We start from the raw sequence: 6,121 nt of genomic DNA on the forward strand, positions 1-6,121 counted from the left end.
TGTGTGTGTGTGTGTGTGTGTGTGTGTGTGTGTGTGTGTGTGTGTGTGTGTGTGTGAGAGAGAGAGAGAGAGAGAGAGAGAGAGAGAGAGAGAGAAAGAGAGAGAGAGAGAGTGAGTGAGTGAGAGAGAGAGAGAAAGAGGGCGTCAAAGAGACAGTTGAATTAGTAGACGGACAGATAGATGGATAGAAAGATAGATTGACAGATACAGGGAAAAAGTGTGAGTAAAAGATAAATAAATAGATGAATAGATAGATAGTTGGATAGATAGAGAAGAGGGTGGGGGTGTGGGTTGGGGTGGAGATGATACGAGGTTGAGGGAACAAGAGTAGGGAGGGCAAACATTATTTTTGAGATGGTGGAAAACAGAACATGACAACGACTATGCTCCCCTGGCCATCAATACGTAGGTTACTTCTTCACGCTCTGTCTCGTCCCTACCTCTCTGTCTCACCTGACGCTTGCTGCACCGCTGTGAGATACCCTGTTTATGCACAGAACTCGTGCTTGTTTTACAGCTGCCTTTGGTAGATCTGTCACGAGGAAAAAAGATAGAACATTCTAGTCGTTGCCTGTCTCACGGCAGGCCCTCTCCGGCAAACCTGAGGTAACAAGCAACTACAAAAAAGTAGGAAAGTTCTGACGATCAAAAATAATATTCACGATCTGAAAAGATATCTAGACTGCTAGCCAGGTAGCAGAATATCTTAATAACGTCAAGTTTATGAGAATACCTTTGTTTCAAACATGCGCTCGTGGATGACTCGCTTGACATTTTGTTTGTTTTCACTTAGATTTTTTGGGTAAGTATTTTACGGCGCTTGCAACTGCATAAGGTCATATGAGCGGGCGGGACACATTAAGCATGTTTAGTTTTGGTAGGTTTAAAATTTTGCCCGGGTGGCGGCCGTAGCCTACTCTTATCACCGAGGGATCTTTAACGTACGCAACTTGCACACGGGACCTCCAAGATTTTTGCCCGTATCCGAGAAGGCTAGGTGTTAGATCTTACCTACCATTAGACCTGGGGTGTGACTGGAAGACAGTAGTAAGAAGAAGCCAAAGAGTAGCAGGAGAAATGCTGCCGAAAAAGCCAGGAGCCCAGATGAGGGAGCAAAGCAGGTGGGTAGAGTGGGGCCAGATAATGGAGACGAAAGCAATCAACAGAATATTGTTTGAGAGCAGGAAAAGGGGGGGAACGGAGACACTTCAGAGAGGGAAATTCTTCGCCGCTATCCAGATTCGAACCCGGGACCTATTGAATGAGAGGTGAACACAGTAGCTGCTCAACCATGAGAGTCCCTTTGATTTGTTTAGCTGGTTTAACCAAAAAACAGCCACTGATATACACACTCACATATTCAATCTCTCTCTCTCTCTCCCTCTCCCCCCCCCTCTCTCTCTCTCTCTCTCTCTCTCTCTCACACACACACACACACACACACACACACACGCACAAACACAAACTCACTCCTAACACATACACATATTTATATTGTATAGATAGATGGCTAGATAGATAGATAGATAGATAGATAGATAGATAGATAGATAGATAGATAGATAGATAGATAGATAGATAGATAGATAGATAGATAGATAGATAGATAGATAGATAGATAGATAGATAGATAGATAGATAGATAGATAGATAGATAGATCGATAGATAGATAGATAGATAGATAGATAGACAGATATTGGGGTAGGGCCTACTAAAAACGTCAAGGTTTCGGTGGTCAAGCCCCTTCTTGAATTTGTCTCTTCATCCAAACTTGAAATGAGGCCTATTTCATCCAGGTGAAAGTCGCGTGTCGTTTTCTGATGGCCAGCATCCTGAAAGTAAAACAGTCAAAGTGACTGGTTGTGTGTAACCTTACGTCGTAGTCGTGACTTGCCCCTCGGCTTCTCGTGTGGGCAATGCCGGAGCCCGCGTATATATAAACCAGAGCAGAAGAATACAAGACAAGTCTCGCTTTTTTCCAAACACTAAGACCCATCAACGGTCGTTCGTCTTGCCGTGGTAAGTGGAACTGGTATATTTCAGTTTCCGCCTGCAATACATAGATATATCTTTCAATATACACACACTTACATCCTATAAGTTGTCCATTGAAAAAAATATTTTTAAATTAACAATAATTGTTGATTATCTTTGAGTTGGACTTTTTACATTTTAAAACCAAGATAAACAACATTTGTCTTTTCGTGTAAACTTTAAAAAAAAGTTGTAGCATTATATCGAAAAGTACTTCTCCTCGAGGCCAAGGGCCTTTTTCTGCCTTGATAGAAAAAATATAAATTAAGAGCATTTACGGAAGTTTCGAACGGTCAGTAAGCAAACAGAACTAATATATTTTTGTCTCGGGGTCAAAGGTAGAAAGTGTTCTCAAGCTCATTCTTTTGTGATCGTCTTGATAGTCGAGTCGTACACAACATCTATTTCGCTTATCCTTATTTCAAGCCTGGCACCAGGGGTAAAATTCAAGGAATAGCCCACTGTAAAAAGTCAAAGCTAACATTTTACACTAACTAACAAATACATTAGAATCAAACTGAACTACTAAGAACAAATTAAATTAATACACGTCAAGAGTCAATAAACTGGCTAACTATAGAAAGATATTTCAAGAAAACCGTATTGATATTATTTAAGATGGGCGGCCTATTACTATTAGGGTATATTCATCGTTATGTCGCTTTGCAGTATTTACGGTTCAGTGGTGGGCTTTATAAATACATGAGACTTCTTTCAAAATTTTTCGACAACGTCATTTGAGAGGCTGCTTATGAACCACATATCTTGTAATTGAATAATTTTTAGAGATCAAATCTGTTGTCAGTTGACGTAACACGCTACCCGAAGACAGTTTATCTGGAACTGGTCAGTTATGCTACTGACAATTAGAATAAGAATGTTCATTCATAGTGTTAACGCCTTCGTTAATTTTTTTTGATTTGATTGAGAAACAGACTTGCTAAGATGCGATGATAAGAGCGTGTCACGTCTCACAAGGGACACCCCGTTATGTTTCCTTAAGTTCTAACCATCGGACGTCATGTCATCCAATCTTCAAATAACTTGGGGTTGCTTATACATTGTACTAGGCATGCGTGTGGCCACTGATATCCTTTACAACTTCACCAGATTAATTTCTTTAAAATTGCATAAAAGTATTCCCCTTTACCCCTTCCATTTCTTGCGCATTTTCATGTATCTTTTTGTGAACTTAAAAACTGAGAAAGGTAACAATGGATAAGATAGTTATATCATCGCCACCATCATCATCATCATCATCATCATCATCATCATCATCATCATCATCCTTGTAGACAGCATTAAAACAAAAACAACGCAACACAAAATAACAACAACAACAACAACAACAACAACAACAACAACAAAAACCAACAAACCAAGAACCGGTGTAGAATTTCAAACATTTTATACGTTCAGCGTTTCGCTGCTTCGGCGTCGTCAAAAAAATAATATCAATGACTAGACGAGATCTACAAAATGGAAACTAAAGTGTGTGCACTTACGTCGTAGTGATCTATGGTGCGTGCGAGAAACATGAAAGATGATGATAGTTCTGGCAATTACAATAGTTATAATTTTAAAAATTAACAATTATGGTAACAATAATAACAACATTTATATTAACAATGTTCCTGACGAAGTAATTTACTGGGTGAAACGTTGAACCAGTATTAAACTTGAAAAGTCTACGAGTCTCAACCCTTTTTTATTCCCTGCTATTTACAATGATGAAGATGATGATGATGATGATGATGAAGATGATGATGATGATGATGATGATGATGATGATGATGATGATGATGATGATGATGATGATGATGATGATGATGATGATGATGATGATGATGATGATGATGATGGTAGTAGTAATGATGATAATAATGATAATAATAATAATAATAATAATAATAATAATAATAATAATAATAATAATAATAATAATATGGATAATAACAGTGTAATTATAACGAGAATAATTATAATGATGTAATAATGATAATTATAATAATAACAATAATGATACTAATAATAACGAAATATAAACAAGAATAGCAGTCTGTACAGCAAAAACAACATCAGTAGCAACAACATCAACAAAAACAAAAGCAATATCTATCTCTCTCTCTCTATCTATCTCTCTCTCTATTTATCTATCTATCTATCTATCTATCTATCTATCTATCTATCTATCTATCTATCTATCTATCTATCTATCTATCTATCTATCTACCTACCCACCTACCTACCTACCTATCTATCTATCTATCTATCTATCTATCTATCTATCTATCTATCTATCTATCTATCTATCTATCTATCTATCTATCTATCTATCTATCTATCTATCTATCTATCTTGCCGCAAGCCGTACCACCCGAATGCCAGTGAAAATGTACATGTATAATTTCTTTTGTCCTATATTATTATCTACCCCCCCCCCCCCCCCCCCCCCGCAATTTTCTGGTTTTTTTACAGGCACGCACACCAGTCACAATGTCGAAGCTTCTGATCATGTTTCTTCTGCTGTGTTTGGTGGCTGTCAGCCAAGGTTTGTGCTTTATCATCCAATTTATTATTAACCTGGAATGCATGGTCGAACACCCCGTTTCACCTCCGAGAGGACTCTGGAATAGCGAGCGATTTTACCTCTATTTTTAATCTAACATAACAATAAATTTTCTAACTTTGGAATAGCGAGCAGCTCCTGGGTAGAGATATCGTTATTTTCTTTTCAGGACAATCGATACCAACTCTGCATAATATTTCCCCTCTGCGTTCAATAGGTTTGAAACTAGAGCTGGGCGAAGGGTCGATTCCGGAACCGATTCCCACGATTAATGCTCCGGAAGAAAAGTCCCGATCCTCTTTACGTAAACCAACGGTGCCCAGTTACTTTAATTATTAAAATCTTTTTAAAAATATTTATTTAACAAACAAAAAAGTCGATGTTTCGTTGTGTTCTGAAATCAAGGTTATCCTAAACCCTGAAAATGTTCGGAGCCAACCAGGTAACCACGGGAAGAAATCACATCACTAGAAAGTAAGTAATGGGTTCGGAGTCGATTCCTAAGATTCCTAGCTTCCAACAATCGGGAACCGTGCCGCTCAGCACTATTTGAAACTGTCACTCATGACACCAACCTTCCCCTTTCTTGTGAGAAACTCTTCCACGGCTCCTAGCAGTGACAACAAAGATGTTCACGATGAAACATTAACCGAAGCATTAATACGACCTCTCCATAATGATTTAAAACCACTCTCACTCTCAGTGTTTTTTCCTGCATTGTTATTCATCTGATATTCTTAACCCTATCCGTACGCCTGGGGCCATTTTGTACCCCAGAGGCTGTGTTCTTCACATTTTGAATACTTCTAGTGCGAAGATCTCTTTGAAACTGTCGGTACTTCTCAAAAAGTAATTTTGACAGACTGCTGTTATTCAAAGCGTACGGATCGGACTAACGAGTAAATTTTCTTTTTGGAGTTCCCCACGTCGTTTGGATACTTACTTACTTTTACTTTTTTCTTCCGCTTGTACCCTGGGGTGTCGCGGGGAGACACAGGCGTCTGTCTGCAGCAGGTCGTGTGGCCTGTAGGAGGGACATCCCGTGAGCTCCAAGGGTGTCTGCCACAGATTCACTCCATCGTCGCCTTGGTCTTCCTCTGGCTCTCCATCAAGAATATTTAGTGTTGTATGCTCTCAGAGCTGGATGGTTTGAGGGCATCCGCGTTAGGTGCCTGAACAACTTGACCTTTTGTTTTTCAATGTGTAGTAAGACTGGTGTTGCTCCCACGGTGTCCCTTATGACTTCATTTTTAATTTTGTCTCTTCTTGTTTTGTTGACCGCTCTTCTTAAGCATTTCATCTCGCATGTTTGGATAAGATAGTAAAACACGACGTACGGATATTCTTAAAGACCTCCACTGCTTTTGGAAGCCCTGTGTAGGAAACGTGTTTTTGACACGTCTTGGTGACAACAGGTAATAAATAAGGAAAATCTCTCACCTCACGACAGAATTCCTACACACGCTAACAATAATTTTACAAAATTCTTGATGCGCAAGCGTTTTCTCCCCGCCTCT

The 6,121-nt window shown here is 39.1% G+C and overlaps 1 long non-coding RNA gene across 1 annotated transcript in view; it reads left to right on the forward strand.

Annotated features, from left to right (window-relative positions):
* Window positions 1-1,964: 1,964 nt before the first annotated feature.
* LOC106013119 overlaps window positions 1,965-6,121 on the forward strand; it is a 6,334-nt gene continuing 2,177 nt past the window's right edge. The window contains exons 1-2 of the long non-coding RNA XR_001185250.2: window positions 1,965-2,020; window positions 4,514-4,586. This is a non-coding gene — a long non-coding RNA (uncharacterized LOC106013119). The remainder of the gene's footprint in view (window positions 2,021-4,513; window positions 4,587-6,121) is intronic.

The sequence above is a fragment of the Aplysia californica genome, unplaced genomic scaffold (assembly GCF_000002075.1).
Source record: "Aplysia californica isolate F4 #8 unplaced genomic scaffold, AplCal3.0 scaffold00673, whole genome shotgun sequence".
Taxonomy (NCBI): Eukaryota; Metazoa; Mollusca; class Gastropoda; order Aplysiida; family Aplysiidae; genus Aplysia; species Aplysia californica.